The sequence below is a fragment of the Plecotus auritus genome (assembly GCF_963455305.1).
Source record: "Plecotus auritus genome assembly, chromosome: 1".
Taxonomy (NCBI): Eukaryota; Metazoa; Chordata; class Mammalia; order Chiroptera; family Vespertilionidae; genus Plecotus; species Plecotus auritus.
Window position 1 is genome coordinate 125,201,999 of NC_137770.1, and position 26,073 is coordinate 125,228,071.

Genomic DNA, 26,073 nt, shown 5'->3' on the forward strand with positions numbered 1-26,073 from the left:
TAACTCTTTATCCCTCTCCCTTCCTCTTTGTAAAAAAAAATCAATGAAAATATTTTTTTTAAATAAAATACTTGATCTGAACTTAGATTTCATAAAGTTTATAGTTAAATAAGTATATTCATAAAACCAGGTTGTTCCAAACATGCTTAAATATTTTCCAGTAACTGTATTGACCAGAGGCTTTTAAATATAAATCAGTTTTTAAATATAAATTAAAGTTAAGCACGAAATAGAAACCCTCTCAAAACATCTCCCTATAACAGTCTGGGAGTGGAACAGCTCCAGAAAGCTGCTATGGGGACACAGGGTTGAAATTAAAATTTAGCCAAGTCTCAAATCCTGTGTTGAATTTAGGGGCAGGGCTGGGCAGGGCAGGGCCAGTTGAGCCTGTATTTCTGGTGCCAAAGAAGCAGACAGCTCCTCAGAGGCCTTTGGTCCCTTCCGCAGGTCCCCAGGGCCTGCCTTCCTATGGCGCAGTTTCCCCAGCAAGTACTTCTGTAAGAGCAAACTCTGATGTCCACAGTGCCTGAGGAATATTTAGAAAAAGCTCCACTTTCGGAGAATAGACTCTTCTCCTGTTTCTTTATGTCTCTCTTTTTTACTCAGCTTTTTTAAATTGTGGTAAAATATATGTAACATAAAATTTACCATTTTAATAATTTTCAACTGTACAGTTCGGTGACAACCTATACAATAAAGAGCTAATATGCTAATTAGACCAAACAGCAAAACAACTGTCCATATGACCTTCTGGACAAAGCTGGGGCTGCAAGGGCCGAGCCCCCTTGCACGAATTTCATGCATCAGGCCTCTAGTTATGTATAATCACATTGTTGTGAAATCATCACCATTTATATCCAGAGCATTTCCATCTTCCCAACTGAAAATCTGTACCCATTGACCTGGGGAGTATCATGCTAAGTGAAATAAGCCAGTCAGAGAAGGACAAGTATCACATGATCTCACTCAAATGTGTAATCTAATAAATAAAATAAACTGATGAACAAAATAGATCCAGGGACATAGAAGCCTGGAACAGACTGTCAATTCTCAGAGGGAAGGTGGGGGTGGGTCGGTGGGTGGGTGGAAGGGATTAACCAAAGAACTTATATCCATATATGCATAACCCATGGACACAGAGAATAGTGTGATGAAGGCCTGGGTCGGGGAGAGACGGGGGAGTAGAGGGGCTCATTGAGGGGGGAAATGGGATATCTGTAATACTTTCAACAATAAAAATAATTTTTTAATCTGTGTCCATTAAACAATAACTCTCCATTCCCCTCCCCCTAACCCTTGGCAACCACCATTCTATTTTCTGTTTCTCTAAATTTGACTATTCCAGATACCTACTTCATAAAGATGGAGTTATACAATATTTATATGACTCCTTTTATGACTGGTGTATTTCACTTAATACAATGTCTTCAAAGTTTATCTATGTTGTAGCACGGGTCAGAATTTTTTTCCTTTTAAAGGTTGAATAGTATTCCATTGTATGTACACTGAGTGGCCAGATTATTATGATCTCTGAATGCATAATAATCTGGCCACTCAGTGTATATCCTATATAATAAAAGGCTAATATGCAAATTGTCCCCTCGATCAGGAGTTCGACCAGCAGGCAGGCCGGCCAACCGCCCATGTCCCCTCCCCCTGGCCAGGCTGGCCAGACCCCACTCATGCACGAATTCATGCACCGGGCCTCTAATAAATAAATATATATATACATATATATATATATATATATGTATATGTATATATATATATATATATATAGAGAGAGAGAGAGAGGCCAGATTATTGTGCGTTCAGAGATCATAATAATCTGGCCCCTCAGTGTATATAACACATTTTGTTGTACATTCATCTGTCAATAGAAACTTGGGTTGCTTCCACCATTGGCTATTGTACATAGTGCTCCTATAAACATGGGTGTGCAAATACTTGTGCAAGACCTTGCTTTCACTTCTTTTGGATATACACAGAGTGGAATTACATATGTTTAATTTTTTGAGGAATTGCCATACCAGTTTCCATAATGGCCCCCACCAACAATGTATAAGGTTTCCAATTCCCCCACATCCTTGCCAACAGTTGTTATTTTCCAGGTTTTTTTATAATAGCCATCCTACTGGGTATGTAATGGTATCTCATTGTGCTTCTGATTTGCATTTTCCTAATGATTTAGTAATGTTTAATATCTTTGCATGAGTTTATTAGCCATTTGTGTATTTTCTTTGCAGAAATGTCTGTTTAAGTCCTTTGCCTATTTTTTTTCAATCCTCGCCTGAGGATGTGTTGATTGATTTTTTTTAGAAAGGAGAGAAAGAGAGAGAGTGAGAGGAAAGAGAGAGAGGCATAGATGTGAGAAACATAGATTGGTTTCCTCTCTTACGCACCTCAACCAGGGACTGAACCACAACCTAGGTGTGTGCCCTGACCAGAAATCTCACCCATGACCTTTCAGTATATGGGAGGATGCTTCAACAAACTGAGCCACACTGGTCAGGGCCTTTGCCTATTTTTTAATCAACCTGTTTTGTTGTGCCTATGTTTTAGTTCTTTATATATTATGGATATCAATTATTATCAAATATATAATTTGCAAATATTTTCTCCCTTTCCATGGGTTGCCTTTTCACTCAATTGATAGTATCCTTTGAACCACAAAAGTTTTTAATTTTGATGAAATCCACCTTATCTATTTTTTCTCTTATTACCTATGCTTTTGGTGTCATATCTAAGAAATCTTTGCCAAATCCAATGTCTTGCAGCTTTCCTCTTATGTCTTCTCTAAGAGTTTTATAGTTTCAGATTTTGTAAGTTTTCAATCTATTTTTATTTAATTTTTATATATGGTGTAAGGCAAAGTTTCAACTTCATTTTTTTGTATGTGGATATTCAATTTTCCCAATATGAGATGTTGAAAAGACTGTGCTTTTCCCATTGAATGGTGTTGACACCCTTGTCAAAAATCATTTCAAGAATTTATTTCTAGGCTCTCCGTTATTTTTCATTGGTTTCTATGTCTGTCCTTATGCCAGTACCACACTGTTTTTATTGCCATTCTTTGTAGTAAGTTTTGAAATCAACAGGTGTGTGAACACCATCACGTTCTTTTTCAAGATTATTTGTGCTATCCAGAATCCCTTGAGATATGAATTTTAGGTGAATTTTTGTTTCTGCAAAAAAACATAATTGCAATTTTGATAGAGATTACATTGAACCTATAGATCATTTTGCATAGTATTAACATCTTAGCAATATTGTCTTCTCATTCATGAACATGGGATGTTTTTTCATTAATTTATGTCTTCTCTGATTTCTTTCAACAAGGTTTTCTAGTTTTCAGTGTGCAAGTCTTTTGCCTCTTGTTTAAGTTAATTCCTAGGTATCTTATTCTTCTTGATTCTATTGTAAATGAATTTGTTTTAATTTTCTTTCAAATTTTTCATTGATAGTGATATTTGTGTGTTGATTTTATATCCTGCAACTTTGCTAAATTTGTTTTTCTTTGTTTCTTAAGTTGAATGGTGGGTATATGGTTTTGCATATCTGGAATATTTTATTAAAAAACAAATACACTGAGCCCCAAACATGCTCCCACTAAAGTATTTCCTTTCCAGCAATAATTGGAGAAGGGGGCAGCCTTTGGGCTCTTATTGGGCTCTGTGGCCCCATGAACCGCCCCTCTCTTTCCTATGCCCTGGGAGATGCCAACTGCCTAGAAAAGCAATAATACTGCCTGAGAATGAACACTACCACCAGGAATCTATCTGAAGAGACAGAGGGGCACCCTGAACAGAGTCAGACCTTGAGGTAGGAGGACAGACTCCATCAATGATGTCCTGGACAAATCCTTTCCTGGGCTTTAGTTTCCTCACTTGTAAAATAAGCAGGTAGGACCCAATGATCTCTAAGGCCCTTCAAGGAAGTCAGAGTATAGGCAGGCAAAGAGAATGGGGATGGAGTCACCAAGCTCTGGCGGTGGTGAGGTTCTCAGTCACCATTCTCACCCATGTCACTGCTATGCAGCATTTTCGCTCACTAAAGGAAGACTCCCTCTGATTTTCTGCAACTTGTCACTTCTTTATTTAACCTTTGTGGCTTTAAAACAACAATAAATTACTTGTACTGTAATTATTATAACATAACCTCTTGCTCTGCAGTTAATACAGTCCTTTCACATTCATTGCTCATTTTAGGAATGAGGTAACCAACTCCCAGAAATGTGTTGCTACTTGCCTGGAGCTAAGCTAGTAGATAGTATACCTGGTCTGGATTAAATTGAGTCCCGGGACAGCTGCCCAAAATGCTGTGTGGCCACCTCTGAATAATGAGGTGGTTAGGGGAAAGGAGAAACAGAAAGAAAGAGAGAGAAAAATAAACTTAAAAACTTGAATCATATATTGATTTAATACAGTTAATTTTCTGCAAGGTCTAATGGAAATATAAAATCAAGAGGTGGACTCAGAATATAATAAAATAATGTACATATATTACAGTAATCCTAATCTGGTTTTAAAAATAAAGGCCAATTCTACCCTTTACTCCTACTTCAGCCCTGAGTCCCCTCTGTCTCTTTATCAAAGCATTTAGCTGGCAAGTGATTCCAGACTCTTTCCATAATATCTCTTCATTTGGTTGATTACTTTCTCCAGGTCACACCCAAATTCCATCATTTCCCCTTCCATATGGGATGCTAGAATCACAAGATGACAGGTTAAAGGTAAAGAATATGGATAGTAGATACAAGTCCGCAAAAATATGTATAGAATACAAGTCTGCAAGATATGAGGAAGGTAGAGACAGAGGGAGATCAAATGAGAGATAGAGAGAGGAAAATAGGAAGAGACAAAGGACTGACATCAATGGAGGAAAGAATAGACTTCTCAACAAATGGTGCCCAGACAACTGAATAACTGCATGCAAAAGAATCAGGTTGGACCCAGACTTCAATCCATATTATAAAATTAACTCAAATGGATCAACAACTTAAATATAAGAAGAAAACCTATATAAAACTATTAGAAGAAAACAGGAAACCAAGATGGTGGCATAGGTAAACACCTAAACTGCTGCCTCACACAACAATTTCAAAACTAAAACTAAAAGACAAAATGGACATCATCCAGAACCACAGAAAGGCAGCTGAGTGGAAATTCTACAACTAGAAGGAGAGAAAAGCACACTGAGACTCAGAGGATCTGCAGGAGGCAGAGGTACTGAGACACGTGCGCGGATAGATAAGACTGGCAACTGAGTGCGCAGTTGGCTTTCTCAAGCCGGAGGGAGACAAAAGCTCCCGACTGCACTGAACTCCAGTTCCGGGCAAGACTCTGGTGACCCAGACTCATATGGGGTGAAGCAGGACTGTCAGGAAAGAGAAAAGCATACTGAGACTCAGAGGAACTGTGGAAGGCAGAGATACTGAGGCCCATGTGGAGAGGGCGGACAACTGAGTACGTGACTGGCTTTCTCAAGCGGGAGGGAGACAAAAGCTCCCAACTGCACTGAACTCCAGTTCCGGGCAAGACTCTGGGAACCTAGACTCATTCGGGGAGAAACTGGACTGTCTGGCAGCGTGCAGAACTCGAAGACGGCTTTCTCTTAGAGGTGCATGCAGCGATTACCATGGGACACTGAGACACAGGGGCCTATTAGGGCAGGGCTGAAGGGAAACCAATGCTGTCTGCTCTGCCCTGAGACTCCGCCCCATCCAAGCTGAGCACAGAGGCTTTTGAAAGTCTTGTCTCATAAGGGTGTCTTCAGCACAGAAGTTCTCCCAGCGTAGACACAGCTGATCCTAACAGCCAATTGGCCTGGAGGTCAATTCCTCCCAGTGATACCAACAACAATCAAGGCTTAACTACAACAAGACTGTGCACACAGCCCACAAAGGGGTGCACCAAGAGTGTCCACCTCAGGTTAACTGGGGAGGCTAAGCCACTGGGCCATATAGGAAACCTAGCACACAAAGCCACTCTATCAACTCAGGGAAGCAGCCAAAATGCAGAGACAAAGAAAAAGATCACAAATGAAAGAAATGGAGAAAAGCAAACAACTGGATATAGAATTCAAAAGCACGGTTATAAGGTTTTTCAAGAATTTTCTAGAAAAGGCCAATAAATTTAGTGAAACCCTCAAGGATATGAAAAAGGACCAACTAGAAATTAAGCATACACTGACTGAAATAAAAACTATTATACAGAGATCTAACAGCAGACTAGAGGATCGCAGGAATCAAGTCAAAGATTTGAAATACAAAGAAGCAAAAAACACTCAACCGGAAAAGCAAAAAGAATCCAAAAATATGAAGATAGTATAAGGAGCCTCTGGAACAACTTCAAGTGTACCAACATCAGAATTATGGGGGTGCCAGAAGAAGAGAGAGAGCAAAATACTGAAAACCTATTTGAAGAAATAATGACTGAAAACTTCCCCCACCTGGTGAAAGAAATAGACTTACAAGTCCAGGAAGCGCACAGAACCCCAAACAAAAGGAATCCAAAGAGAACCACACCAAGACACATCATAATTAAAATGCCAAGAGCAAAAGACAAAGAGAGAATATTAAAAGCAGCAAGAGAAAAACAGTTAGTTACCTACAAGGGAGCACCCATACGATGGTCAGCTGATTTCTCAACAGAAACTATGCAGGCCAGATGGGAGTGGCAAGAAATATTCAAAGTGATGAATAGCAAGAACCTACGACCAAGATTACTCTATCCAGTAAAGCTGTCATTCAGAATTGAAGGTCAGATAAAGAGCTTCACAGATAAGGAAAAGCTAAAGGAGTTCATCACCACCAAACCAGTATTATATGAAATGCTGAAGGGTTTTCTTGAAGAAGAAGAAGAAGAAGAAGAAGAAGAAGAAGAAGAAGAAGAAGAAGGAGAAGGAGAAGGAGAAGGAGAAGGAGAAGGAGAAGGAGAAGGAGAAGGAGAAGGAGAAGGAGAAGGAGAAGGAGAAGGAGAAGGAGAAGGAGAAGGAGAAGGAGAAGGAGAAGGAGAAGGAGAAGGAGAAGAAGGAGAAGAAGAAGAAGAGGAAGAAGAAGAAGAAGAAGAAGAAGAAGAAGAAGAAGAAGAAGAAGAAGAAGGTAAAGATAAAAATTATGAACAACAAATACATATCTATCAACAAGTGAATCTAAAAATCAAGTGAATAAAAAAATCTGATGAACAGAATAAACTGGTGAATATAATAGAACCAGGGGCATAGAAAGGGAGTGGGCTGGTAATTCTCGGGGGGAAAGGGGTGTGGAGGTTGCAAGAAGAGACTGGACAAAAATCGTACACCTATGGGTGAGAATAGTGGGGGAAGGGGGAGGGGTAAGGGCAGAGGGTGGGGTGAAAACCGGGTGGAGGGGAGCTATGGGGGAAAAAAGAGGAACAATTGTAATAATCTGAACAATAAAGATTTATTAAAGAAAAAAAGAAAACAGAAGGGAGTCTTTTGACCTTAAATTTAGCCATGGATTTTTAGATTTGACACTTAAAACACAAGCAACAAAAGAAAAATTGGTAAATTGGACTTCACACAAATTAAAACTTTTGTGCATCGAAGGATGTTATCAATATGTGAAAAGACAACCTACAGAATGGGAAAAATATTTGCAAATCATATGTGTGATAAGTATCCAGAATACATATAGAATTACAATACAACAACAAAAAAATAAACCCAATTAATGAAATAAAAAAATGGTTTGAATAGGTATTTCTCCAAAAACATACAAATGGCCAACAAGCACATAAAAAAACATGCAACATCACTGGTCATTAAGGAAATACAAATCAAAACCACCATGAGATATCACTACATATCCACTAGGATGACTTTAATAAAAAATAATAATAATAATAACAAAATAGCCCAACCAATGTGACTCAGTGGTTGAGCATCTACCCATACACCAAGAGGTTGCAGGTTCAGTTTCCAGTAAGGGCATGTGCCCGGGTTGCAGTCTCAATCCCCAGTAGTGGGTATGCAGGAGGCAACCAATTGATATTTCTCTCTCATCGGTGTTTCTATCTCTCTCTCCTCCTCCTCCTTCCTCTCTCGCTCTGTAAATATCAATAAAAATACTTTTAAAAAATAACCAGTATTGGTAAGTATGTGGAGAATAGGGACCCTGATAATATCCACTGGGAAAGGTGGATATGAAATGATGCAGCTGCTGTGGAAAATAGTATGGCAAGTCCTCAAAAAGTTAAACATAGGATTAATATGATTCGGCAATTCAATTCCTAGGTGTATACCTAAGGGAAATTAGAGCACATGACCAAATAGTTTCTTGTACACAAATCCTATCTAATAAAAGAGTAATATGCAAATTGACCTTACCTCCACTACTCCCACAATCCACGCCCACCATCCAATCAGGAGCAAGTATGCAAATTAACCCAACCAAGATGGTTGCAGCCATGGAGCTGCAGAAACCAGGAGGCTTGGGTTTCCCCGGCAATGGAGGAAGCCAAGCTTCCCTGCCACCGTGGCTAGCCCAGGACTACACTCAAGGCTATAAAGTTTCAATTATAGAAGATAAATAAATCCCAACAAAAATGCTGGCAGCCACGGAGCTGGAGAGAGCAGGAGACTTGAGTTTCCCCCGGTGATGGAGGAATCCAAGCTCCCGCAGCCCTGGCATGCCTTGGCCTCCGCTACAAAGTTTCAATTATAGAAGATAAATAAATCCCAACAAAAATGGCTGCGGCCACGGAGTGAGCAGGAGGCTTGGCTCCATTCAAGGCTACAAAGTTTCAATTATAGAAGATAAATAAACCCCAGAAACCAGGGCCTCCGCTTGGGTCGCCGGGTGGCATGGCCAGCCTGCAAACCACCACAGGCCCCTCGCCCAGGCCACCCCACGCCGCAAGGGAACCCCCACCATGATCCAGGACACCCTTCAGGGCAAACCAGCTGGCCCCCACCTGTGCAACAGGCCTCTATCCTAGCTAATAAAAGAGTAATATGCAAATTGACCATCACTCCAACACACAAGATGGCTGCCCCCAGGTGGAGACAAAATGGCTGCGACAAGATGGCCAGCAGGAAAGGGAAGTTGGGAGGGACCAGGCCTGCAAGGGAGGGCAGTTGGGGGCGATCAAGCCTGCAGGGGAGGGCAGTTAGGGGTGACCAGGCCGGCAGAGGAGGGAAGTTGGGGGCGACCAGGCTTGCAGGGAAGGGCAGTTGGGGGGCACCCAGGCCTGCAGGGAAGAGCAGTTGGGGGAGGGGGGCAGACCTGCAGGGGAAGGCAGTTGGGGCGACCAGGCCTTTAGAGGAGGGCAGTTAGGGGTGACCAGGCCTGCAGGGGAGGGCAGTTAGGAGCAATCAGGCTGGCAGGGGAGCAGTTAGGTATCAATCGGGCTGGCAGGGGAGTGGCTAGCAGGGGTAGGCAAACTTTTTGACTTGAGGGCCACAATGGGTTCTTAAACTGGACCGGAGGGCCGGAACAAAAGCATGGATGGAGTGTGTGTGTGAACTAATATAAATTCAAAGTAAAGGAGCGGAGGGGAGAGCAAGAGAACTGGATAGAACAGCTGGATCTGGCCCGCGGACCGTAGTTTGCCCACGGCTGGGTTAGGGGATGATCAGGCTGGCAGGCAGAAGCGGTCAGGGGCAATCAGGAAGGCAAGCAGGCAACCAGTTGGGAGCCAGCAGTCCTGGATTGTGAGTGGGATGTCCGACTGCCCGTTTAGGCCTTATCCTACCTGGATCGGGCCTAAACGGGCAGTCGGACATCCCTTAAGGTATCCCAGATTGGAGAGGGTGCAGGCTGGGCTGAGGGACACACACCCCCGTGCACGAATTTCGTGCACCGGGCCTCTAGTGTTCATTTATAACAGCCAAAATGTGGAAACAACCCAAATGTCCATCAGCAGATGAATTCATAAACAAAATTGTGGTATATCCGTACAATAGAATATCATTCAGCTGTAAAAAGGAATAAAGTACTGATACATGCTATAATTTGAATGAACTTCAAAAACATTATGCTAAGAGGAGGAGGTAAAATGGTAGCAGAATAGACAGACGTGTTCCAAGCCTTATCCCGGAGCAGAAAGAAAGAACAGCTGAGGGTCGCACGAGGAGTGTTTGTTGGCAAGTTGGGGGACCGCTGAACTCCAGAAGAAGGTGGGGGACTGCTAGACGGGGTTCCCCTGACCTGGCAGCCCCCACTGTGGCTGGGTCCCCTCCTGGAGCTGCAGGCTTGGATGCGGAGTCTGTGCCATCTTGAACTGGAAAGTGGAGCTTATCGGAAGCTTGAGAATCCACAACTGCGGCACCCACGGAACAGCTGCGAGCCCCAGAACACCGCTCCCCAATTGGCGCAAACACATGGGTTCAGAGGAGCTCTACACTCCACCACGGAAAGGTCAGATTTCACCTGGGATAAGGTGAGGTCTCTGGTCCCGGCGGGAGAGAGGAACACGCGTTTTGCGGGAGCTGGAGGACCAGGGAAGTCTGAGCCTAGAAAAATCCGTGGCTGTTGGGGCTGGCGTGATCTGTGAATGTGGAAGGGGGTCCTCAGAGCTGCTAACAGAAGGGCTCTCTAAAAAGCAACCCATTTTGATCTGACGTGCAGGGACACCCTAAGAATTTCAGGGGTGTGCCGGCTGCCTAGACTTACGCGCAGCCCCGGAGTTCGCACACTTGGGCTTTTTCCTCTTCAAATCCTTGTTTCTGATTACTAAGCCCAATACATAGGATCACCCAGTTGGGGACACCCTGGGAGACTGCAGGGGAAAGTGTTTTTCTGGAACCTGGGGATCGGAGCAGGGAGTGACAATCGGAGAGCCAGCTCTGAGGCAGCCCATTCCCACAAACCGGTAGTGAGTGCCACAGGGAAAGAAGGCTCTAACACTGCCTAGAGAGGCCATAGATAGACCCAGAAGTCAATCCAGAAACACTGCCACCCAGGGGCTGAATCACAAATTGACTCTTGTATAATCAAATATAAAGGAATACGAGAAATTAAGACACACTGCCTGCTTAAAATCAGGACTAGCTTACAACACTGAAGAGTAGTGGAATGCAGGGAACTGCAATACTGTCCAGACTGAGAAACAGGCGTGCCAAACAGAACAACAGAGGAAGTGAATGAACTTCACTACTCCACATTTTATTTTTTTTTATTTTCATTTTTTCATCTTTTACTCAAGAAACTAATTTTTTTTCTTTTTTCCTCACTTGATTTTACCTTTTTAATTATTACATTTTTATTTTCAATTCGTATTATTACTACTGCTATTTTATCTTTTTTTTTTAAGTGTCATTTTATTATCTCTTCATTTTATTTTGGGATTAGTGTTGTACATTCTATTTTTATCTTTCCTTTAGAATCGTTTTACTCTATCTCAAATCTACCTTTATGCCATCACTCTCTTCCTAACCTTCCCCTTTCGGTGTCCTGTTTATCTTACACCTTTCCTGCTTTAGATTTTCCCTATTCTTTCTGTTTACCCCTTGTTAAAATTTCACCCTACTTACATATCTAATCTCCAATCCCCTGCTCCAAGTCCATACACACCTCTCTCTTCGCTGTCTTAACTATCCAAAAAATTGTTTTTCTCTCTGTCCTTTTGTTGTTGTTCGCTTGAACGTAGATTATATTGAATTTTTATGCTTTTTTGTGAGATTGTTTTGCTTATTCTTCTATTGTGTATTTTTTTTTGTTTTGTGCTTCTGTTTTCCCTTGCCTCACTCAATATTAGTTGGTGTTGTAGTTTGTATTAATCCCCAGGTACTTATTGCTGGCATTTGCTGGGATTAGTGATTGTTCTATTGGAGTTTTATCCCCAATACATATAGTCTGTTCCCCTTTCTCTCTTAGTCTCTTTCTTGTCGCTCTTACTTTTTTTTTTCCCTTTTCCAAATTTCATTTTGACACTCCTTTTTTTTTTTCTTCTTTCTTCCTTTTCCCTCTTCTGCTTTCTCTCCTATTCCCTAATTTGCCTTTCTCTGGTGGTCACCTTTATTGGAGGTTATTAATATCGTGAATACATTTCTGTTCAGTGCCTTGGGTGTTTTACCTGGTAGTGCTGTATTTTGTGCCTTTAAATCAATGCAGAAGAGAGAGAACTACATAACCAGACACCCAAAGAAGAGAGACCATGGGGAGAAAAAGAAACAGCCCACATATGAAAGAAAAGCAGGCATCACCAGAAAAGGAAGTAAACGAAATGGAGGCAAGCAACCTTCCAGAAAAAGAATTCAGAGAAATGGTCATAAGGTGGCTGAAAAGAATGAAAAACAAATTCGACAATATGAGCAAGAACCAAGAGGAAATGAAGAAGAACCAAGAAGAAATGAAAAATGACATCGCTGCTGTAAAGAACTCAATAGAAAGCATCGAGAGTAGACTAGGAGAAGTAGCGGACCGCATCAGAGAGCTAGAAGACAAGATGGGAAAAAATACCGAAGTAGAGCAACTTCTAGAAAAAAAAATTAAAAGGGAGGAGGAGAGCCTAAGGGAACTTTGGGACAACACGAAACAAAACAACATCTGCATAATAGGGGTTCAAAAAGGAAAGGAAGCTGAGCAAGGAATAGAAAACCTCTTTGAAGAAATAATGACAGAAAATTTCCCTGATATAGGGAAGAAAAAACCCACACAAATCCAAGAAGCTCACAGAGTCCCAAGCAAAAGGAACCCCAAAAGAACGACACCAGGGCACATTATAATTAAATTGGCAAACACCAACGACAAAGTAAGAATCTTAAAGGCTGCCAGGGAGAGACAGAAAGTTACTTACAATGGGTCTCCTATCAAAATATCAACTGATTTCTCAACAGAAACACAACAGGCAGAAGGGAATGGAATGAAATATACAAAGTCATGCAAAAGAACTGTCTGAATCCAAGAATACTGTACCCAGCAAGGCTATCAATCAAAATTGAAGGTGAAATCAGGAGCTTCACAGACAAAAAAGGACTAAGGGAATTTATTACCATCAAACCAGCAATGCAAGAAATGCAAAAGGGTCTGCTGTAAAAAAAAAAAAAAAAAGAAATAGGAAGCGAAGAAGGAACACAGGGGTAAAGAATAGGAATGGCGACAAGTAAGTACTTATCAATAATAACTTGAAATGTAAATGGATTAAATGCCCCAATCAAAAACATAGGATAACGGATTGGATAAGAAAACACAACCCATATATCTGCTGTCTACAAGAAACACACCTCAGAAAAAAAGATGCACACAGACTGAGGGTGAAGGGATGGAAAAAGGTTTTCCAGACAAATAAAACTGAAAAAAAAAAAAGCTGGGGTAGCAATACTTATATCTGACAAATTAGATCTCAAAGTGAAGGACATAACAAAAGATAAGGAAGGCCACATCATAATACTAAAGGGAGCAATCCAACAAGAAGAAATAACTCTGGTAAACATATACACACCCAATACAGGAGCACCTAAATACATAAAAAAAACTCCTGGAGGATATTAAGGGAGAGATTGACAGCAATACAATCATAATAGGAGACTTTAATATCCCACTATCACCATTGGACAAATCCTCTAAACAAAAAATCAGCAAAGAAACATCAATCCTAAATGACTCACTAGACCAGATGGAACTAATTGACATCTTCAGAACATTTCACCGCAAAGCCACAGAATATACATTCTTCTCAAGTGCACATGGGTCATTTTCAAAGATAGACCATATGTTGGGACATAGGCAAAGTCTCTTCAAATTCAAGAAGATAGAAATCATATCAAGCATCTTCTCAGACCACAGTGGCATAAAACTGGAAATCAACTACAATAAAAACAATCCAAAGAAATCAAACACATGGAGACTAAACAGCATGCTATTAAACCATGACTGGGTTATCAGAGAGATCAAAGAAGAAATAAAAAACATCATGGCAACAAATGACAATGAAAACACTACAATCCAAAATCTATGGGACACGGCGAAAGCAGTCTTGAGAGGGAAGTTCATAGCTCTACAAGCCTACTGCAAAAAAACAGAAACAATGGTAATAAATTACCTAACCCAACAACTCAAAGAGTTAGAAAAAGAGCAAAAAGAAAAGCCCAGTGTAAGCAGAAGGAAGGAAATAATAAAGATCAGAGCGAAGATAAACGACATAGAGACCAAAGAAACAATACAAAAGATCAACAAAACCAAGAGCTGGTTCTTTGAAAGGATAAACAAGATTGATGAACCTCTAGCCAGGCTCACCAAGAGGCAAAGAGAGAGGACCCAAATAAACAAAATCACAAATGAAAGAGGTGAAATAACAACAGATCCCGACGAAATACAAAGGATTGTTAAAAAATACTACGAACAACTCTATTCCAACAAACTGAACAACCTGGAGGAAATGGACATATTCCTAGAAAAATATAACCTTCCAAAACTCAATCAAGAAGTATCTAAACAGCTCAATATGCCAGTAACTATGGAAGAAATTGAAGCAGTCATCAAAGAGCTTCCGGCAAACAAAAGCCCGGGGCCAGACGGCTTCACAGGAGAGTTTTACCAAACATTCAAGGAAGAACTAAAACCTATCCTCCTCAGACTATTCCAAAAAATTCAAGAGGAAGGAACACTTCCAAGCTCCTTCTATGAAGCCAGCATCACCCTAATACCAAAACCAGATAAAAACAACACAATGAAGGAGAATTACAGGCCAATATCCCTCATGAATGTAGATGCCAAAATCCTCAACAAAATTCTAGCAAATTGGATCCAGCAGTACAAGAGAAAGATCATACACCATGACCAAGTAGGGTTTATCCCAGGAATGCAAGGATGGTACAATATCCGCAAATCAATAAATGTGATACATCACATAAACAAATTGAAAGATAAAAATCACATAGTCATATCAATTGATGCAGAAAAAGCATTTGACAAAATCCAACACCCTTTCTTGATAAAAACGCTCAACAAGGTGGGAATAGAAGGATCATACCTCAACATAATAAAAGCTATATATGATAAACCCAAAGCACACATCATACTCAATGGGCAAAAACTAAAACCATTTCCCCTAAGAACAGGAAGAAGACAAGGATGCCCACTCTCACCACTCCTGTTTGACATAGTACTGGAAGTATTAGCCATTGCAATTAGACAAGAAGAAGAGATAAAAGGCATCCAAATTGGAAAAGAAGAAGTAAAGCTGTTCTTATTTGCAGATGACATGATATTGTACATAAAAAACCCGAAAGACTTCATCAAAAAACTAACAGAATTAATAAATGAATTCGGCAATGTAGCAGGATACAAAATTAACGCCAAGAAATCTATGGCATTTCTATACACCAACAGTGAACTTACAGAAAGAGAGACTAAAAAAGCAATCCCATTTTTCATTGCACCAAAAAAAAATTAAGATACTTAGGAATAAACCTAACCAAGGAGGTAAAAGACCTATATGCGGAAAACTACAGGACACTGAAAAAAGAGATAGAGGAAGACGTAAACAGATGGAAGAACATACCATGTTCATGGATTGGTAGAATCAACATCATCAAAATGTCCATACTACCCAAAGCAATCTATAGATTCAATGCACTCCCCATTAATATACCAACAGCATATTTCACAGACCTAGAAAGAACTCTCCAAAAATTCATCTGGAATATAAAAAGACCCCGAATAGCCACAGCAATCCTGAGAAAGAAGAATAAAGTAGGAGGGATCTCAATACCAGATTTCAAGCTGTATTACAAAGCCACTGTCCTCAAAACAGCCTGGTACTGGCACAAGAACAGACATATAGATCAATGGAATAGAATAGAGAATCCAGATATCGACCCAAACCACTATGCGCAATTAATATTTGACAAAGTAGGCATGAGCATACAATGGAGTCAAGACAGTCTCTTCAATAAATGGTGTTGGGATAATTGGACAGATACATGCAAAAAAATGAAACTAGATCACCAACATACACCATACACAAAAATAAACTCAAAATGGATACAGGACTTAAATATAAGACTGGAAACCATAAAAATACTAGAGGAATCCACAGGCAGCAAAATCTCAGACATATGCAAAAAGAACTTTTTCAGCGATACTGCCCCAGGGCAATGGAAGCCAAAGAGAAAATAAACAAATGGGACTACATCAAAATAAAAAGCTTTTGCACAGCAAAAGAAACCATCAACAAAACAACAAGAAACCCCACAGTATGGGAGAACATATTTGCAAATGTTATCACTGATCAAGGTTTAATCTCCAACATCTACAGGCAGCTTATACAACTTAATAAAAGGAAGATAAATGATCCAATAAAAAAATGGGCAAAGGACCTAAATAGAATATTTTCGAAAGAAGACGGAAGGCCAAGAGACACATGAAAACATGCTCAAAGTCAGTAATTTTCCGAGAGATGCAAATCAAAACGACAATGCGATACCATCTCACACCTGTCAGAATGGCTATCATCAACAAATCAACAAACGACAAGTGTTGGCTAGGATGCGGAGAAAAAGGAACCCTCGTGCACTGCTGGTGGGAATGCAGACTGGTGCACCCACTGTGGAGAACAGTATGGAGTTTCCTCAAAAAACTGAAAATGGAACTCCCATTTGACCCAGTAATCCCACTCCTAGAAATATATCCTAAGAAACCAGAAACACCAATCAGAAAGGATATATGCACCCCTATGTTCATAGCAGCACAATTTACAATAGCTAAGATTTGGAAACAGCCTAGGTGCCCGTCAGCAGATGACTGGATCAGAAAATTATGGTACAGCTACACAATGGAATACTATGCTGCCATAAAAAAGAAGGAATTACTACCATTTGTAAGCACCTGGATGGAATTAGAGAACATTATGCTAAGTGAAATAAGCCAGTCAATGAAAGAAAAATACCACATGATCCCACTCATTTGGGAATAATGAAAAACATTATAAACTGATGAACCAAAAGATAGTTACAGAGGCATTAAAGCATCAAACAGTCTGTCTAATTACAGCGGTAAGGTTAGGGAGAGTTGGGGGAAATTAGAGATCAACTGAAGGACTTGTATGCATGCATATAAGAGTAACCAACGGATGCAAAGCATTGGGGGGTGAGGCATGTATGGGAGTGGGGTGGGGGGGCAATGGTAAGATATGTACACATATACCTTAATAAAAATTTGGAAAAAAAATAAAAAAAACAAGAGCTGGTTCTTTGAAAGGATAAACAAGATTGATGAACCTCTAGCCAGGCTCACCAAGAAGCAAAGAGAGAGGACCCAATTAAACAAAATCAGAAATGAAAGAGGTGAAATAACAACAGATCCTGCCGAAGTACAAAGGATTGTTAAAAAATACTATGAGACTTACATCGTTGGAAACGCCTCATAGAATAAATATGTTGCTTCCTTTATTCACAGAACTGTGTGTTAGATCTGTGGGAAGGAATTACAAGACAGCTGCTAAAACTGCAACAGACTTAATAATCTTTTTTACTTTTCAAAGAAAAAACAATACTATGAACAACTCTATTCCAACAAACTGGACAACCTGGAGGAAATGGACATATTCCTAGAAAAATACAACCTTCCAAAACTCAGTCAGGAAGAATCTAAACAGCTCAATATGCCAGTAACTATGGAAGAAATTGAAGCAGTCATCAAAGAGCTTCCAGCAAACAAAAGCCCGGGGCCAGACGGCTTCACAGGAGAGTTTTACCAAACATTCAAGGAAGAACTAAAACCTATCCTCCTCAGACTATTCCAAAAAATTCAAGAGGAAGGAACACTTCCAAGCTCCTTCTATGAAGCTAGCATCACCCTAATACCAAAACCAGATAAAGACAACACAATGAAGGAGAATTACAGGCCAATATCCCTCATGAACGTAGATGCCAAAATCCTCAACAAATTCTAGCAAATCGGATCCAACAGTACATCAGAAAGATCATACACCATGACCAAGTAGGGTTTATCCCAGGAATGCAAGGATGGTACAATATCCGCAAATCAATAAATGTGATACATCACATAAACAAATTGAAAGATAAAAATCACATAGTCATATCAATTGATGCAGAAAAAGCATTTGACAAAATCCAACACCCTTTCTTGATAAAAACTCTCAACAAGGTGGGAATAGAAAGATCATACCTCAACATAATAAAAGCTATATATAATAAACCCACAGCTAACATCATACTCAATGGGCAAAAACTAAAACCATTTTCCCTAAGAACAGGAACAAGACAGGGATGCCCACTCTCACCACTCCTGTTCGACATAGTACTGGAAGTATTAGCCATTGCAATTAGACAAGAAGAAGAAATAAAAGGCATCCAAATTGAAAAAGAAGAATAAAGCTGTCCTTATTTGCAGATGACATGATATTGTACATAAGAAACCTGAAAGACTCCATCAAAAAACTAACAGAATTAATAAATGAATTCGGCAATGTAGCAGGATACAAAATTAATGCCAAGAAATCTATGGCATTTCTATACACCAACAGTGAACTTACAGAAAGAGAGACTAAAAAAGTCCCAATCCCATTTTCCATCACACCAAAAAAAAATAAGATACTTAGGAATAAACCTAACCAAGGAGGTAAAAGACCTATATGCGAAAAACTACAGGACACTGAAAAAAGAGATACAGGAAGATGTAAACCGATGGAAGAACATACCATGTTCATGGATTGGTAGAATCAACATCATTAAAATGTCCATACTACCCAAAGCAATCTATAGATTCAATGCACTCCCCATTAATATACCAACGGCATATTTCACAGACCTAGAAAGAACTCTCCAAAAATTCATCTGGAATAAAAAAAGACCCCGAATAGCCACAGCAATCCTGAGAAAGAAGAATAAAGTAGGAGGGATCTCAATACCAGATTTCAAGCTGTATTACAAAGCCACTGTCCTCAAAACAGCCTGGTACTGGCACAAGAACAGACATATAGATCAATGGAATAGAATAGAGAATCCAGATATCAACCCAAACCAATATGCACAATTAATATTTGACAAAGGAGGCATGAGCATACAATGGAGTCAAGACAGTCTCTTCAATAAATGGTGTTGGGAAAATTGGACAGATACATGCAAAAAAATGAAACTAGATCACCAACTTACACCATACACAAAAATAAACTCAAAATGGATACAGGACTTAAATATAAGACGGGAAACCATAAAAATACTAGAGGAATCCACAGGCAGCAAAATCTCAGACATATGCCAAAAGAACTTTTTCACTGATACTGCCCCTAGGGCAATGGAAGCCAAAGAGGAAATAAACAAATGGGACTACATCAAAATAAAAAGCTTTTGCACAGCAAAAGAAACCATCAACAAAACAACAAGAAACCCCACTGTATGGGAGAACATATTTGCAAATGTTATCACTGATCAAGGTTTAATCTCCAACATCTACAGGCAGCTTATACGACTTAATAAAAGGAAGATAAATGATCCAATAAAAAAATGGGCAACAGAACTAAATAGAATCTTTTTGAAAGAAGACAGAAGGAAGGCCAAGAGACACATGAAAACATGCTCAAAGTCACTAATTATCTGAGAGATGCAAATCAAAACGACAATGCGGTACCATCTCACACCTGTCAGAATGGCAATTATCAACAAATCAACAAACGACAAGTGTTGGCTAGGATGCGGAGAAAAAGGAACCCTCGTGCACTGCTGGTGGGAATGCAGACTGGTGCACCCACTGTGGAGAACAGTATGGAGTTTCCTCAAAAAACTGAAAATGGAACTCCCATTTGACCCAGTAATCCCACTCCTAGGAATATATCCTAAGAAACCAGAAACACCAATCAGAAAGGATATATGCACCCCTATGTTCATAGCAGCACAATTTACAATAGCTAAGATTTGGAAACAGCCTAGGTGCCCGTCAGCAGATGACTGGATCAGAAAACTATGGTACATCTACACAATGGAATTCTATGCTGCCATAAAAAAGAAGGAATTACTACCATTTGTAAGCACCTGGATGGAATTAGAGAACATTATGCTAAGTGAAATAAGCCAGTCAATGAAAGAAAAATACCACATGATCCCACTCATTTGGGGATAATGAAAAACATTATAAACTGATGAACCAAAAGATAGTTACAGAGGCAGTAAAGCATCAAACAGACTGTCAAATTACAGCGGTAAGGTTAGGGAAAGGTGGGAGAAATAAGAGATCAACTGAAGGACTTATATGCATGCATATAAGAGTAACCAATGGATGCAAAACATTGGGGGGTGAGGGCATGTATGGGAGTGGGGTGGGGAGGCAATAGTAAGATATGTACACATATAATACCTTAATTAAAAAAATAAACAAGTAAAAAAAAAAACAACAACAACATTATGCTAAGTTAAAGAAACCAGACACAAATGTTACACATTATATTATTCCTTTTATATGAAAAATCCAAAATAGGCAAATCCATAGATACAGAAAGCAGAGTGATTGCCAAGGGACAGGAAGATGAAGAAATGGGGAGTGATTACTTAATGAATATGGGGTGCTCTTTGAGGGTGTGAGGGAATAAAAAACACTTTGAAACTAGAGACAAGTGGTGGTTACACTAAATGCCACTGAATTGTACATATTCAAATAATTAATTGTAAAACAGATCCAGAGACAGAGAAGCATCGATCAGACCGTCAAACCTCAGAGGGAAGGTAGGGGCGGGTGAGAGTAAGGAGAAGATATCAACCAAAGGACTTGTATGCATGCATATAAGCCTAACCAATGGACACAGACACCAGGGGGGTGAGGACATAAGTTGGGGGGGGGAGGGCAATGGAGGAATAAGGACACATATGTAGTACCTTAATCAATAAAGAAAAAAAAGAAAATAATAATAATTAATTGTATGTTCTGTGAATTTCCCCTCAATTTTTTTAAGTGACAGAGATAGCTAGACTGGAACCTGGAGGAGCTGAGAGAGAAGAGCTGGAGCCCTCAGGAAGGGCTGCAGGCCATTACAAGAAGTGTATTACTACTATTCAAGTCAGCAGGTTGCCAGCTAAATTTAATATGGATCTATATGCAAAGAAAATGCCTCATTCTACATAATGAATATTTAATGATGCATGGGTTGGGCAATTTCACAGAAGTAATTAAAAGCAGTCTTTTGTTTATTGCTCAAAAATGATAGCGACCCATTGACTGGGGCTGCAGACACAGTAACATGTTGAAAACATTACCTACTAACATGTGTTATTAAAGAGGAATTACGGGTCGCTTTCTTCCCCTACCCATAGAAGCTAATCATTCCTAAGCTCTCCTGTCTGCTCACATGCAGAGCACAACTCCAAGGGGAAGTCACCTCCCAGATGAGGCTGGAAAGCTAGGCCCGCCCCCTGCCACCGTGATCTACAACCTTCCCCCACGCCAGGCCATAAATCAAAACAGATGAGATGATTATTGAGAAGACCAGATAGGAAATATGCCACCATGTGTATTCATATCCAGCCAGTTGTAAAATCCTATCAGTTTATCCAGCAACCCTTGTTACGGTGCTATTTTCTCCTTTGTCATTACTATTGCTCTGGTTCAGCCCCTCACATCCCCCATAGTCTCATTCCTTCCCATTCCAGTCTACTGATGACTCTTCCTGGATCTGTGCATCAAGGCACTCCTTTGCTTACTTGCCTCCCATGGCTTCCCATTGTCTGTACTCCTTCTCACCATGGTATTAAAGGCTCCAATCATTTGGCCTCAGCTGATCATTCTGATGGGTTCTTGGTTGCCAATAACAGACACTTATTATGACTAACAAGCCAAAAAGGTGCAGAGACAAAAGAAAGAAAATAAGAATAAAGAATAGGGGAAGATGCCCTGACCAGTTTGGCTCAGTGGATAAAGTGTCGGCCTATGGACTGAAGAGTCCCAGGATCGATTCCAGTCAAGGGCATGTACCTTGGTTTTGGGCACATCCCCAGTATGTGCAGGAGGCAGCTGATTGATGTTTCTCTGTCATCGATGTTTCTAACTCTCTATCCCTCTCCCTTCCCCTCTGTAAAAAATCAATAAAATATATTGAAGGCCATGAAGTTCTTCCTGACACCTCGAGCTAAGTAAGTGGCTCTCTCCCTTCATAGAACTCCTTTTGAGGGTAAACAGAGGTGCTTAGCACACTTATTTATGTTGGTCCTATCTTGCCCCTTTTGGATTGCCAATTGCCAAAGGGAAAAGGTGTATCTAATACTATTTGTTTGGCACATAACAGTTGCTTAATAAGAACTTGATGGGAGAACCAAAATGGCGGTGGAATAGAAAGATGAGTCTTGAGCCATGTCCCAGAGCAGATAGAAAGAACAGCTGAGGGTCACACGAGGAGTGTCTGTTGGAGAGTTAAGGGACAGCTATACTCCAGCAGAAGGTGGGGGACTGCTGGAGAGGGTTCCCCTGACTGGGCAGCCCGACTGCAGCTGTGTTCCCACCCGGAGCCCCTGGCTGGGACACGGAGATCACACCATCTTGAAGGGGAAAGTGGGTGTTATTGGAAACCTGAAAATCTACAACTGCGGCACCCACCGAACAGCTGCGAACCCCAGAGCACCAGTCCCCAATTGGCGCAAACACGTGGATTCAGATGAGCTCTACACTCCACCACGGAAAGGAGAGAGAGAACTACATAACCAGACATCCGGAGAAGAGAGACCATGGGGAGAAAAAGAAACAGCCCACATATGAAAGAAAAGCAGGCATCACCAGAAAAGGAAGTAAACGAAATGGAGGCAAGCAACCTGCCAGAGGAAGAATTCAGAGAAATGGTCATAAAGTGGCTGAAAAGAATGGAAGACAAATTTGACAACATGAGTAAGAATCAAGAGGAAATGAAAAAGAACCAAGAAGAAATGAAAAATGACATCACTGCTGTAAAGAACTCAATAGAAAGCATCAAGAGTAGACTAGAAGAAGCAGAGGACCGCATCAGTGAGCTAGAAGACAAGGTAGGAAAAAATACCCAAGTAAAGCAGCTTCTAGAAAAAAAAATTAAAAAGCAGGAGGAGAGACAGAGAGAAACCAAGATGACGGCATAGGTAAGCACCTAAACTGCTGCCTCGCACAACAATTTCAAAACTACAACTAAAAGACAGAATGGACATCATCCAGAACCACAGGAAGGCTGGCTGAGTGGAAATTTTACAACTAGAAGGAAAGAGAAAAGCTCACAGAGAATCAGAGGAGTGGCAAAGGGCTGAGGTACGGAGATGCGTGCAGAGAGGAAGGGCGGCTGAGCACATGGCTGACGTTCTCTGGCGGAAGGGAGAAAGAAGCCCGCGACTGCACTGAACCTCAGTTCCAACTGCACTGAACCCCAGTTCCGGGCAAAACCCCGTGGACCCAAGCTCATACAGGGGGAGTCTGGACTGTCAGGAAGAGAGAAAGGCACTCGAAGACCCGGGGGAGCCACGGCGGACAGGGGTCTGGAGGCGTGCACACGAGTGCTCACAGAAAAGACTGACTGCAGAGGTTGCCGCAGGCATTCCCTAGCAGAATGGAGTCAGAAGCTCCTGACTGCACTGAACACTAGATCCAAATGCACTGAAACCCAGTTCCAAGCGAGTCCTTGGGGACCCATGCTCTTACGGGGGGAATCTGGACTGTCAGGCGGAAACTCAGGGAAGCTACGAAAGGCAGAAGTCTGGAGGCACACACGCAAAGGCAGGGCTGACAGGAAGACAAGACTGTCTGCTTTGCCCTGAGACTCCACCCCATCCAAGCTGAGCACAGAGGCTTTTGCAATTTTGAAAGTCTAATCCTATAAGGCTATCTCCAGCACTGAACTTCTCCCCGCATAGACACAGCTGATCCTCACAGCCAACTGGCCTGGAGGTCAATTCCTCCCAGTGATACCAACAATAATCAAGACTTAACTACAACAAGGCTGTACACACAGTCCACAAAGGGGTGCACCAAGAGTGTTCACCTCAGGTTAACTGGGGAAGTCGACCCACTGGGCCATATAGGAAACCTAGCACACAAAGCTACCCTACCAACTCAGAGAAGCAGCGAAAATGCGGCGTCAAAGAAACAGATCACAAACAAAAGAAATGGAGGAAAACAAATAACTGGATATAGAATTCAAAACCACGGTTATAAGGTTTTTCAAGAATATCTTGAAAAGGCCAATAAATTTAGCAGACCCTCAAAGATATGAAAAAGGACTAACTAGAAATTAAACATACACTGACTGAAATAAAAAATATTATACAGAGACCCAACAGCAGACTAGAGGAATGCAAGAATCAAGTCAAAGATTTGAAATACAAAGAAGCAAAAAACTCTCAACCAGAAAAGCAAAAAGAAAAAAGAATCCAAAAAGTTGAAGATAGTTAAGAGGCCTCAGGGACAACTTCAAGAGTACCAATATCAGAATTATGGGGGTGCCAGAAGAAGAGAGAGAGCAAGATACTGAAAACCTATTGGAAGAAATAATGACTGAAAACTTCCCCCACCTGGTGAAAGAAATAGACTTACAAGTCCAGGAAGTGCACAGAACCCCAAACAAAAGGAATCCAAAGAGGACCACACCAAGACACATCATAATTAAAATGCCAAGAGCAAAAGACAAAGAGAGAATATTAAAAGCAGCAAGACAAAAACAGTTAATTACCTACAAGGGAGCACCCATATGATTGTCAGCTGATTTCTCAACAGAAACTATGCAGGCCAGATGGGAGTGGCAAGAAATATTCAAAGTGATGAATAGCAAGAACCTACAACCAAGATTACTTTACCCAGCAAAGTTATCATTCAGAATTGAAGGTCAGATAAAGAGCTTCACAGATAAGAAAAAGCTAAAGGAGTTCATCACCAACAAACCAGTATTACATGAAATGCTGAAAGGGATTCTTTAAGAAGTGGAAGAAGAAAAAAGTAAAGATAAAAATTATGAACAACAAATACATATCTATCAACAAGTGAACCTAAAAATCAAGTGAATAAAAAATCTGATGAACAGAATAAACTGGTGAATATAATAGAATCAGGGGCATAGAAAGGGAGGGGACTGATAATTCTCAGGGGGAAAGTGGAATGGGGCGTGCAAGAAGAGACTGGACAAAAAATTGTACACCTATGGATGAGGACAGTTGGGGGGAGGTAAGGGCAGAGGATGGGGTGGGAACCGTGTGGAGGGGAACTATTGGGGGAAAAAGGATAAACAATTGCAATATTCTGAACAATAAAGATTTATTTTAAAAAAAAAAAAGCATGAGAAGAGCATAATAGGGGTTGCAGAAGGAGAGGAAACTGATCAAGGAATAGAAAACCTGTTTGAAGTAATAATGACAGAAAGCTTCACTGAGATAGGGAAGAAAAAACCCACACAAATACAAGAAGCTCACAGAGTCACAAGCAAAATGAACCCCAAAAGACCAATGCCAAAGCACATTATAATTAAATTGGCAAACACCAATGACAAAGATTCTTAAAAGCGGCAAGAGAGAGACAGAAAGTTACATACAAAGGAACCCCCATCAGACAAGCAACTGATTTCTCAACAGAAACTCATCAGGCCAGAAGGGAATGGAATGAAATATACAAAGTCAAGCAAAGGAACGGTCTGAATCCAAGAATACTGTACCCAGCAAGGCTATCAATCAAAATTGAAGGTGAAATCAGGAGCTTCACAGACAAAAAAGGACTAAGGGAATTTATTACCACCAAACCAGCAATGCAAGAAATGCTAAAGGGTCTGCTGTAAAAAAAAGAAATAGGAAGCGAAGAAGGAACACAGGGCTAAAGAATAAAAATTGTGACAAGTAAGTACTTATCAATAATAACTTGAAATGTAAATGGATTAAATGCCCCAATCAAAAGACATAGGGTAATGGACTGAATAAGAAAACAAGACCCATATATCTGCTGTCTACAAGAAACCCACTCAGAAAAAAAGATGCACACAGACTGAGGGTGAAGGGATGGAAAAAGGTTTTTCAGGTGAATGGAAATGAAAAAAAAAAGCTGGGGTAGCAATACTTATACCTGACAAATTAGATCTCAAAGTGAAGGACATAACAAGAGATAAGGAAGGCCACTTCATAATACTAAAGGGAGCAATCCAACAAGAAGAAATAACTCTGGTAAACATATAC